Source organism: Schistocerca piceifrons, unplaced genomic scaffold (genome assembly GCF_021461385.2).
Source record: "Schistocerca piceifrons isolate TAMUIC-IGC-003096 unplaced genomic scaffold, iqSchPice1.1 HiC_scaffold_1682, whole genome shotgun sequence".
NCBI classification, from domain to species: Eukaryota; Metazoa; Arthropoda; class Insecta; order Orthoptera; family Acrididae; genus Schistocerca; species Schistocerca piceifrons.
The window spans coordinates 3,129,982-3,143,147 of record NW_025727548.1 but is presented as its reverse complement, the minus strand read 5'-3'; the positions used below and the strand labels follow the sequence as shown (position 1 = coordinate 3,143,147).

General features: G+C 40.3%; 1 long non-coding RNA gene across 1 annotated transcript; it reads left to right on the top strand.

The window, feature by feature from the left end:
* The first annotated feature begins 1,433 nt into the window (after nucleotides 1–1,433).
* Nucleotides 1,434–12,810, top strand: LOC124735536. Its single transcript, XR_007009439.1, has 3 exons — nucleotides 1,434–1,608; nucleotides 1,727–1,911; nucleotides 12,570–12,810. It is a non-coding gene; the product is annotated as an uncharacterized LOC124735536 (long non-coding RNA).
* Nucleotides 12,811–13,166: the final 356 nt, after the last annotated feature.

The following is a 13,166-nucleotide window of genomic DNA, read 5'->3' as shown; positions in this document are numbered from 1 at the left end:
CCTGAAAGGATCTGACTATAGCGTGGAGCAGCAAGTCTTCTCAAGCATGTTGGCCGGGAGTGTGCCAATTTTGGCCCCAAGGAACACCTGTTCTGCACACTCCACAATACGGCCCACAGGGCCAACACTACTCAGACCTGTAGGCCGGCAAGAAGCTGAATTTAGTCCAGAGCAGCAAGCATTCCGCTCACCACACGAAACGCCATTCAGACTAGAGCACAATAAGTAGGATGGTGAGTATATGATCCAGTCTGCTTGATATTTTGTACACACACTTGTTTATATTTTTTACCCCTATCGATACGGGTACATCTTGATAACATGTAACCTTTTTGTTCACAGTCTACGCATTCCTGCTGGACAGAAAAGTGACTATACTGGCCCAGAGCAGCAAGTGTTGTGCTGTCTAAACAAGACACCCTTCAGGACCAAGCACTGGTCTGGGCTGTTGGCCTGAAAGGATCTGACTATAGCGTGGAGCAGCAAGTCTTCTCAAGCATGTTAGCCGGGAGTGTGCCAATTTTGGCCCCAAGGAACACCTGTTCTGCACACTCCACAATACGGCCCGCAGGGCCAGCACTACTCAGACCTATAGGCCGGGAAGAAGCTGGATTTAGTCCAGAGCAGCAAGCATTCCGCTCACCACACGAAACGCCATTCAGACTAGAGCACAATAAGTAGGATGGTGAGTATATGATCCAGTCTGCTTGATATTTTGTACACACAGTTGTTTATATTTTTTACCCCTATCGATATGGGTACATCTTGATAACATGTAACCTTTTTGTTCACAGTCTACGCATTCCTGCTGGACAGAAGAGTGACTATACTGGCCCAGAGCAGCAAGTGTTGTGCTGTCTAAACAAAACACCCTTCAGGACCAAGCACTGGTCTGGGCTGTTGGCCTGAAAGGATCTGACTATAGCGTGGAGCAGCAATAATTCTGCTCGCCATGCAAAACGGCTTTCGAAATTGACCAAAGGAGCTAAAATGGTGAGTATACAATCCAGTGTCCTGTGATAATGTGTTCTTACACTGGTTTATATTTTTCACATTGATCAACTGGGGTTTATTTTATTGAAACATAGTTTTGTTGTTCACAGTTACTCAGGCCTGTTTGCTGGCAGTGTGCTGATTTTGGCCCAAAGCAGAAACTGTTCTGAACACTTGACAAAACGGCATTCAGAGCCAACCACTACTCAGATCTATTGTCCATGAAGAAGCTGATTTCAGCCCACAGCAGGAAGCATTCTGGTCACCAGGCAAGATTGTGTTCAGACTCGACAACAGGAAGTAGGATGGTGAGTACATGATCCAGTCTGCTTGATATTTTGTTCACACACTTGTTTATATTTTTTACCTCTAACTACGTGGGTACATTTTGATAAAAAGTAACCGTTTTTGTTCACAGTCTACTCAAGTCTGCTGGCTGGAGGGCGACTATATTGGTCCAGGGCAGCAGGTATTCTGCTCGCTAACAAAACAGCCTTCATGGCCAAGTACTACTCAGGCCTGGTGACTAGAAAGGAGCTGAATTTGGCGCAGAGTAGCAACCATTCTGCTCACTAGATAAAACAGTCTTCAAACTCGAGCGCAAGAGATGGGACTGTGAGTACATGTTTCAGTCCGTTGTGATACTGTGATCTTATATTCTTCTGCAATTTTACCATGATCTATAAATATACACTTTTATGAAATGTAACCAGTTTCTTCACTGTCTAATCAGGCCTACTTGGCGGCGAGGAGCATTTTGGTCCAGAACAGCAACTACCCTTCTAGCTAGACAAATTGGCCTTCGGTGTCTACTACTACTCAGAAATGTTGGCCGGGAAGGAGCTAATTTTACCTTGCAGAAATCAGCATTCCGCACACCATGCAGAACGGCCTTCAGCCTCGAGAACAAGGAGAATGGTGAGTATATGTTCCAATCTACTACGATTTTGCGATCTTACACTTGGTGATTTATTTACCTTCATCAACAACAGTGCAGTTTGATGAAACTTAATGCTTTCATTCACAGTGTACTTACACGTGTTGGGTGGGAAAGACTTTTTGTTGACTCCAGAGCACACACAGATTAGTGTCAACGTCTTCCCAACTACGTTGGACTATTCTTATTTCCTCCCATATCACCATTCTACATTTCTAACACTAACATGCGATCACACATCTTAGTAAGCGCCTGTAGACCATTCTGTTTTTTGTTTCTCATTGCTTAACTTTTCAGTTCGGGCTAAACCTACAGAGTTGCTCATTCACAAATTTGGTCCGTTTTTCACCACAGTTAGCGATGTTACAGATAGAAATATTTCATTACAACCTTTTCTCTCTCAGATTGTCACTTTGTGAAAGCCACACTAATAGACACAAACCGTTATTTACCGGTAACTTCCGACTGTTGTTTGTGTTAGCTACCTGTGTTCTACTGATCAACAACATTCATTGAAATTTCAACTTAAACTGTAACAAAGTTGACTTTCTCTCGGTTATTTTGTGAACATAGTTTATCAATTTGATGTTAATACAAATAAATACATTGGACTGCACTGAGAGAAAGAACCAAGGCAATACACAGCACGGTAACGTATTTCGGAACAACTTGCATGTGACGGTAACCGACGATCTAACAGGAGTGCAGGATTTCATTGTCGTAGAACTACGTTGAGTGACTGCGAGCCTTAAGTTGGGAGAGAAACTTATGTGGATACAAAACAATCCCATTGTGTCATATTTATTTACTCGTAGATAACCTTAAAATCCCTTTGATGTTGTGCCATGTAGCTCTTAGGAAAGTTTTGGACTCTGCCTTCACACGATTTCTTCAGAACAAAAATCACACCAACAACCTAGACTCAACCACACGGCCATCTTCGACATCTTGTTACAACAATGAGCCAGTATACCAATGAAGCCCTCAACCCACTGACCGACAGTTGGTTGAGTCATGATGTATGACCTCCCATATGCTTTGTTCACTTAAACTACCTCCATCTAAGTCTGTAGATATTGCCACCAGGAAAAATAAATACTGAAACGGCAACTAAAAAGATTGCCTATGTGATTGAATCTATTTAGTCTTATTTAATATGAAATGGGCAAATAGAAAGCATATGATGTAACCATGGCGGATTATAGTCCGAAGTAGGTCCGACATCAGCCAGGTACCAAGGCGTTTTCTTCCATTCAATGGCCTGTCTGTCTTACTTAGTACTTTTGAGGCTGCTGTGACATCAGGCAAGCCACTTTATCAATTATTTGTCTATCAAAACTGCAGTGTCCCATATTGGTTTCTCCAGTGGATACTCTTTAGCAGCACTCTCTGAAAAATTTTCACTTCATTTTTATTGTCTTAAAATGCGTTTTTCGGAAGTAGTATTTTTTTTCCTTTGTCGTCCATTCCTTGGACTCGTCTGTTCGCTGATTTCCAGGGATATCTGCCCTCAAAAATTCAGTCTTACGAATTGTTTGTGCCTTAGCGAAACCTTGTGTCAGCTCTCCGAAACTTTCTGCAACTATGCTCTCCTGCCTGCCCTAATGACATGGTGCCCTTGTCCCCCCTTCCCCCTCCCTTTCCTCCCTATGCAACAATGGTACCTTCTTCCTTTCAGGTGGTCCTACAAATTCTAATTTCAGTGCTTAGTTGAAACTGATATATCTTGAGATCTAACACTCAAATCACAAAGCATGTTTTCACAAGGCCCTCTCTAATCAAATTGTATGTACATCATCCTGTGATTGCATATACTAATCACTCTCCTTCATTATTTTAATTTATCTACAGATTAGCTATGAGTGTGCTGAGCATGCAAGAATCTACCTCTGCCATGTCTCAACCTTCTCATATTGTTTTTGAAACATTCATGAGCACTGAATATCGGTACATGATAAATTTCACTTTCCTTTATTTCTACGACATGTAGGTATATTTCATTTTCTCACATTTTCTCCTGCCCCCAACTGGTCACAGCATTCAATTCTGGCCTTTTCATGTCCTTTGCAAGTCTTACCAGTTTTTAGAACTCCCCCTCACCCCCACCCCCAACTTTTAACACTATATATTTTAAAGAAAACATGCACTGATAGTTACATCATTTTATTTGTCATGAGGATACATATATAAAATTTTTAAGTTAATTCTAATACAACAAATTTCAGTAAGAGTATCTCTTTATGCTATGTATGTAGTGTTATCACAGTTACTTTGTCGTACCACTTAACACTTCACATCTAACTTCACCACCCAGTTTCACATGCTAGTGCTGGTGTGTTAACCTATAAGATATGAGGTAAGTGATTATGATCCTCCACCTTGAAATCTAACCTTAGGCATGGGACAAAAGAGAGTATTGCTGTCCACCATGTCTCCCATGACACCTTCTTCCTCATCAACACCATGGTCCACTCCAATCCCTACTCCAGAGCCATCTTTCTCTAATGTGAGATAGGTTCATAAATCTCAGAATAAAAGCCTCACAATGACACCTGAAGGCCACCATTTTCCACACCATGTAACAAAGTTTGTAATCTAACTACACACAGATTAATTTGTTACACTACTTTTTCCAAATATTTTCAGAATAATTTTAGTCATGACTTCAGTGATGGAAGCTTACCATTATTACTCATTATGATTTACTCTGTCCAAGGAATACTACTCATGACTCCATAGACTTTTCCCTGTCCATTATTGTACTTTTTTGGTTATCGTACACTGAAAATCATACTTTCTTGATTGCATTTGCTACATTTACTAAATCATTGTACCTTTTTATATTTATACTTCTAAGTCCACCTTTTCTGGTGCTCCACACTGCCCAGTCTCTTATTTCCTTAGCCAATTACATAAAATATACAGATCACACACCTGTTTGTGACACAAATCACTAATCTTCTTAACATCAGATTCTTGCCCTCGTGTATATTACACATTCCGCACTGTTACCTTAGTTCCAAGTTACAGTTCTATTATATTTATTCCTCTTGTAACCTATTTAACTTAAAACATAAAGACACTTTTCATACTTGTATATCACAGAGCGTTACTTCCAATATCATGGTTTACCCAGAATTTTGTCTTGTTTTCACTTCATGTCCCCCTTGTTATTTTCTCTGTATTTCAAAACTCTATTCACACTGTTCTACTTTCAGGATTTTACGTTTATCATGATATCTTCATGACATCCTGTATCCAACCATTGACTTACTTCACATATTCTCTTGCATTTCAGTAACTTCCTCACTTCTCAGTTGTCTATATGTACATACTGAAGACTACCAGCAATAGATTAAACAAAAGGGGAAGAGAATAGAACAAGGAAAGAATGCATTGTTCTACCCAGCTCAAGTACGCACAGTCGCCTCGCTGTGAAGTTTCCCATAGAGCAGCAACCCTCATACCCTTTTTAATGTGCCTCATCTACCATCCCTTCGTCAACTTTCCACGCATCTGTTTCTGGTCCTCCTTCCAGAGGATAACTCTTACATCCTTTTTCTGCTTCCCTTTGAACTCTAAAACGATATAAACTTATATTTCATACTTCTTTTTCGTTAGAACCTTTGGTCTTACTTGGAAGTTCAAAATTTCCCAGAAATGGCTCCTTTTGCTACAAAAATCGTGTTACTACTGCCTTTTCCTAACTAGACTCTGCGTGAACAGGCACCATGAAGTTCTAGCGGTACCGACTGGGCGCCATGTCATCCTCAGCCCACAGGCGTCACTGAATGCGGATGTGGAGGGGCATGTGGTCAGCACATCACACCACTGACCGTTAGTCAGTTTACATGACTGGAGCTGCCACTTCTCCATCAAGTAGCTCCTCAGTTTACCTCACAAGGGCTGAGTACACCCCACTTACCAACAGTGCTCGGCAGACCGAATGGTCACCCATTCAAGTCATAGCCCTGTCTGACAGCGTTTAACTTCGCTGATCTGATGACTGCCTTTTACTGGATGCTGAGGTTTTGTTAGAAAACGAATATTTGCATACTTGGAAATACACATGGTTTATTAGGTACTGGTTCAACACAAAGCACATACAACAACAACAACAACAACATACAGAGAAACCACACACAGGTGCGTATTACCAACCACTGAACATGAAATACTGACTTTAGTTATTTAGCTATTAAAGAACACCAAAGATGTGAAACACATTAACGCTCTTCCTTATTTAATAACTTGCGAAGTCTACTCTTATTACATAAATACTGATATCTAATGTAAAACAGTGGCTTTTTTAGTATATCAGCAAGTTGTTATACAGTGTCTACTTTTGCAACTGTGATTTCATAAGCGTCGACTAGTTCACGGACAAAGAAATGCCTTATATGAATATGCTTCATTCTTCAGTGAAACTCAGGATTCTGGGCAAGCCAGATAGCAGTTTTGTTGTCAGCCTGCAGAACTGGTGTTGCCTCCAATTGGTCCATTTCTGTCAGAAGCTTCTTGATCCAGACAATTTCCCAACCAGCTTCACTGGCAGTCACAACCTCAGCTTCAGTTGTGGCTATGGCAACAGAAGATTGCCTTTGACTAATCCAGGAAATAGGTGCCCCAAAGTACAGACAAAGGACACCATATGTTGACAGCCCAGAGCCAAGATCACCTCCAATGTGGTCAGCATCACTAGAACACTCTAAAACCTGCTTCTTAGAATTGTTTTTATATAAAAGTCCATAATTTGTTGTGTCTCTCAAGTATCGTAAGATTCGTTTAGCTTTCACTACATCACAATCTGTTGATTTCATGATACAACACTGGCAGCATATGCAATGTCAGGACGTCTCCCACACATCAGAAACATCAGTGCTCCAACAGCTTGGCTGTATGGAAATTCAGAGTTACGAGGACTTTCTTCTGTATCATTGTCAATTATAATGGGTGTAGTTACAGCCTTGCAGTTCTTCATGTTGAAACGCTCTGGTATTTTCCTGTGTAATGAGTCTGACTTATACATACAGTTCCACATTCTTGTTGGTCAATTTCCAGACCTAAGAAAAATGATGCAGGCACTGAAGTAATTTTAAACTCTTCTCTTAAATCACTGACAATGTCTTCAAGTTCCTGTTCACTGTGAGCTGCAATCAGACCGTCATCAACATAAAGCCCAAGGAATATTTTCTTACAGCCTTACTGTCTCACGAAAAGACAAGGATCAGCTTCACTCCTCAGAAAGCCCAATTTAGTGAGATGATTACTGAACTTCTCATTCCAGCAATGCGGAGCCTGTTTCAGTCCATATAGACTTTTCTTCAAGTGACATGCTCTCCCAGACCCATCATCACATCCTTGAGGTTGTTGCATATAAATGGTTTCTTTTAAATCATCATAAAGAAAAGCAGTTGAAACATCAATTTGTAAAAGTTTCATGCTCTCACTTGCAGCAACACTTAGTAGTGCTTGAATGGTAGACACTCTAGCCACAGGACTGAAAGTCTGGCCATAGTCAACTCCTTTCTGCTGCGAATTACCCTTAATCACCAATCTTGCCTTGAATTTATTGACTGAGCCATCAGCATTTGTTTTGACTTTATACACCCATCTATTAGGAATGGACCTCTTTGCATATGGTAGGTCAACCACAACCCACGTTCTATTTTCTTGAAGAGCTTTTATTTCAGAATCCATAGCTTCCTTCTAGAAATCGTGATGAACAGACTTCATGGCATCGCTGTCTGTTTCTGGTTCTTGGAAAGATAGTGAGAGGTACATTACATAATCATTAAATTTTTGTGGAGGTCTGAGGGTTAACCAATCACGCAGACATGGTAAAGCTTCTCCACTTGTGGCTTCCTGATCTTCCTCCTGAGGGTCTTCATCTACATCCGAGGAACTGCCATCCTCTTCACTTTCACTATCAATACCATTGGTCTTCAGTCTGAGGTGCTGGATCCTGATGATTGAAAACATTCACTGGAAGAGTTGAACTTTTCTCATTCTTCAGTGGCCTCTCCTCAAAGATGACATCTCATGACCTAATGAGTTTGCACACCTCTCCACAATAAATTATGTAACCCTCATTGTGATCATATCCAATGAAGACACCTTTCAGTGCTTTTCGGTCCATGTTCCTCCTTTGTTGTTTTGGAATATGAGCATAGCAAGTGGAGCCTATCACCTGCGGATGTTTCAGTCTTGGCTTCTTTCCATACCACAATTCATATGGAGCTGTTCCTGGAATACTGGAAGGCCCTGTTCAGATAGAATGTAGGTTGTGGTGTTCACCATCTCTGCCCAAAGTTCCTGTAGAATGTTTGAATGTGCATGCATTATGGCTCTGGCAGTTTCCACAACTGTGCAGTTCTCTCTTTCACTGCACCCATTTTGTTCTGGAGTGTAAGGCATTGTGAGGCGTTGAATTACACCCTCTTTGTGAAGAATCTCTTTTGCTTGTTTGTTGTCAAATTCTTTCCCATGACCACTCAGAAGTTCCTTGGTGGTATGCCCAGGAGCTTTTGCTTCAGCTATGAACTGCCTTAACTTTTCTGCAACTCCAGACTTTTCTTGTATGAAATGTGTTGCCCTAAACTTTGTATAATCATCTTCGAAAAGAATAAAATACCGGTGCCCTGACACAGAAGGTACTTGAAACGGAACACATACATCAGCGTGAATAAGCTCATCTGGTTCTGCTGTCCTCTTTCTGTTGCCAAATGGTAAACGTTGAGCATTGCCATAAATACAGCCTTCACAAAGTTCACTGTCCATTTCCACCTCAATATTTAATTCGCTACAAAGTACAGACTTCACATCGCGCTTGTATAGTTTCCGAATCTTTCGTGATAAAGCTGCAGCGTATTGTCTCTGCTAGTGGTGTTAACTTCGCTGAGGGAGCTAGGTTTCACATTTCTTACAGCAAGTTTAAAAAGGCCTACAAAGCGATCACTGTCACCTACCAATCTAGTGACATTATCAATCTTAAGATGACAAATTTCTGCGCTTGATGTGAATATACTTTCTGGACGTTTATCCTGTTCTGCAAGAACAGAGAATAAATTCTTGTGAATCTGAGGTACATACCATACATCTGTTAAGGTAATTCTGTTCCAGTTTCCTCCAACTGCTGCTTCATTGTCTATTGAACCTTTTCCAATAGCTTCAATAATGTCACCATTAGCTAAAGTAACTGAGAGTTTTGTTAGAAAAGGCTGAAATGTTTTGAAACAATTCCTATCATATGTAATATGACTTGTTGCACCATTGTCTATATACCAGTCCTCATTTCTACATTCAGAGTTCATCACAGAAGATGTCACAGAAAGAAGTAGCATATTTGTATCTGTGGTAGCTGGTTTTGGAGATTTGCTATCCACTGCCAGCTTTCAGCACACTTTAATTATATGGTTGGGCTTGTTGCAGTAATTACATATTAATTTCTTTTTCTCCATTGGATTTACTTGCTGAAATGACAGACTTAATGAGTCTGTAGTGAGGGCTTCTTGTTTACTAAAATCATCTTCATTTGTCCTCAGAGCTTTCTCATATGCACACAATTGATTTGTTAAATTATCAATTGTTATGTCATCTCTAGACGTTCCGGTTAGCGTCCAACTAGATTTAAACGATAAATAGTCTCCTGGTAGAGTACCTAATATTTTACAAATAAAAAACAAATCAGGCATTTTTGAATTATTTACGATATCTTTAGTAATTTCCTGTTTCATTTCACTTCACAAATTTTTCAGTTTGGAAGTATGTGTCGGCAATATCGTCTTCAGGAGCCTTTTTGTAACTAAAGAACTGCAGACAAAGGTTGTAAACTTTGTCTTCAGAGACACCATCAAATATTTTGTGTAATTCTGTCCACACTTCACTCGCAGTATTTAGGCGCATTATTTTCTGCAAAGTTTTTTCCGACATATTTGCAGTCAAAACAGGAATTCCTCGTAGACAAATACTTATTATGTATTTGCAAGTGTTGCAATTTGTTTTGCCTTCCGCAACTCCGATGTTGATAATTCTTGTTGAATCCTTCGATGGTTGCGTGGAATTAACAACTTCAAAAACTTCTTCTTGTAGATAACTTTAAAAACATTTTGCACAGAGCTACGTCATTATTTTCGTACAAGTGTCCTTTTAACACGCACCTGGGCCCATAACCCGCTGGGATTTTGTTAGAAAACGAATATTTGCGTATTTGGAAATACAGACGGTTTATTAGGTACCGGTTCAACACAAAGCACGTACAACATAAACAACAACTATACATATACAGAAAAACCACACGCAGGTGCGTATTACTACTGCTACTGAACATAAAATACCGTCTTTCGTTATTTAGTTGTTAAAGAGCGCCAAATACGTTAACACTGTACGTACATTATTATAAAACACCACGCGACAATTGCATCACAACAACTCATATTAAAAAAAAAATCGATACTTGTGATCATGTTAACACTGAGTTTCTGAATTCTCTAACTTGTGTAATTCTGTGACCACAACTTTGAAATGCAAGAGTAGTTTGATTTCATGTTGGACTGTTTTTGGACACCATTCCTGTAGCAACAAAAATTTGACGTTGCAGATCAGCAGTAGTACTGTGTCCATTTTGCTGAGTGAAGACACTGAAATGTGTGAACAGCAGCCAACCAATACCTCACTTTCTAAGCCACCTACTGCTCCTTTTGCAATCGGATTGACATCAGCTGAAACGGGCATCAGCTCTCTTCCACAAAACAACTCCTTTATTTTGGCTTTTTTTTTTTTACCAAACTCGGTCACAGACATCCAATTTCTGTTTTTGCTCTTCCTATGCACCAATCAGCCTGGGAGTCTAAATCACACTGCATGAGTGCTGTCCAACCTTGATGGCAGTTCATATTTGGAATCTCCATCAAATACGAATTTATAAATCATATTAGTTTCGTCCAGAGGCACTCTTGCGTTTTATAATGAACAAGCTTGTTTGAATTCTCTCGCTTGCAGTCCAGAAGTGCTTGCTTCTTTGCAGTCTTCTATATACTGTTCTGGAGCAAGAAGTCCCCACACTTCCTACATCAACGAATTTTTATTTCTTATTGTTCCTGTTCCAGTCAGTTGCTTTTTATCAAACTGTCACACTATCCCAATAGTACCAACAGCGTTTAATTCGTCAGATATGTCATAATAATAACTGTTGTTGCGTCAGGTGACTCTTCACACACACTCAGTGGTGCAGGAATGTCTCCCCCACTCATTAGTGTCTCCATTCTTACAAAGTTCAATAGAACTTCCCATCAGCTGCCCAACCAAGCTATTCAGCAATATTGTTCCCCCACTGAGTGCACCTCCTCGCCACCAAGGTCACCTGTGGCAGCTGCTATGCACACTTTATTTATGTTCCTCACTATTACTTGCCAGTTTTCTACTTAAAACTGGTCATCAGAATGATTGCTATTCTGTTGCCTGTTGTGCACATCATCATAAGTGGCACCAGTCTTCCACCTTCCCGCAGCTGCTGTGTTATATTTTGCACTATAATGTAACGGCCATGAGAATATTAGACTCTTTCGAGAGAACGTTCATAATTCTCGTAATTGTCGTGGAGTGGTGCTACAAGTTCTCACCAAACACAGAATGGTAACAAAAGTCTTATACCCACAGCAACAACTGCACAGCGACCTCCCCATCAGTACTTACAGAATGCCTCCATTGTTCCCTGACCAGATTGGTACTAGTCTTCGGTCCAGAATTCTATGAGCAGTTCTTGCTGAATTGCTGTAGACCAATATTCTTTCAAAAATTGGACCTTGAGAACTTGTAAATGATTACAGTACTTAGTTACATCATTCACCTGTCTAAAGACATCATCTTTGAATTGCTCTGCTGTAAAAGAAACAGACAGCAAATGAGTTGTAGAAAAGGTAGTAAGAGCAACTTGACTTTCCGCGAGTTGTATCCAAGGCTATATCCTCAAAGTCCTATGTGGATGGGCTTAACAGCAGCTGGTTCCATGGCTAAATAAAAATGAGGACAGCAACCAGGCAACAGTCGGTTACTGCTTCACAGTGGGCTAATAGCAACTTGTCCAGAAACGCATGGAAGTATGACTTCTTGACGTGGCTGGAAGTACGAGAAGATTGTACTGAAAGATGTTGGGCGATTAGCCAGTTTCATCCATAGCTAGTTTCACATCCTTGGATGTCATGGTGCAACTTAATGGTATAAAAAGTAACAAACTTTATGAGCACATTGAAACAAACAAAAATTAACAAAATATAGGCACTAGTAACTTCACTAGGCAAAAATTTGTCAAAGTATCATTGACCACAAAGCCACATGACAAGATTAAAATGTGAGGATGTCCCTAATATAACTATAAAACCTAGAAACTGTAGCTTATACGTTTGAAATCCGTGGTAACAGCTAAAGAGGCGAAACTTCTGAAATATAATAATTGTTTCCAGTTTAATATTTGTTTCAAGCTTGGAAACTGACTCCTTTTGATGAACTGTTCCTTGTGATATGCACTTCCCTCTACTCTTTATGTGTAAGGTCTATGTGTTTTGGCATACAACTTGAAATTGACATTTCTCTCGTGTGGCATAGACACCAGCACTTAAATCAGCGTCATTGTTGTCCACAGGTGTGCTCGGTTGTCTTGGACAGGCCTAATGTCCCCTGTGACAGGTCAGCCAGCAGCGACAAAGTCATTATTATCGGGGTGCACACCCACCTTCCAGGCAACGGGGACAGCTCAACACCGACGATGTTTTCTTTTTCTATTGTGGTGGGCATCTGACTACTGTAAGCGAAGCCAACACACTAGCAGCACCATGTGCCGTCGTCATGGACGCTGACAAGACACCACCTATTGGCTGGAGACGCTGTGGTACTGCTGCTATCACAACAGAAGTGTTATGGCATTGTGAGGCTAACATCAGTACAGTCAGAAATGTTTGCCTGGCGTTTAAAACTGATTTTTGTTTACAATAAACAAATTATTTGAGCAACATGAGAATACTCATTGAGTGTAACTATTGTTACCTTTATACTAGAGCGTTAGTTACACAACGGTACATGCATTGGCCTATTCACTTTCATTCAGCATCTTGTTCCATCAGAAATGTAACAGCATTGTTGAATGCATTCACTGTCAACCACTTAGCCTATCTGTAGCAATTGTATGTTATGCATCACCAACCTTGCAATTTCTTCATGGCACAACTCTCAATACAGATCA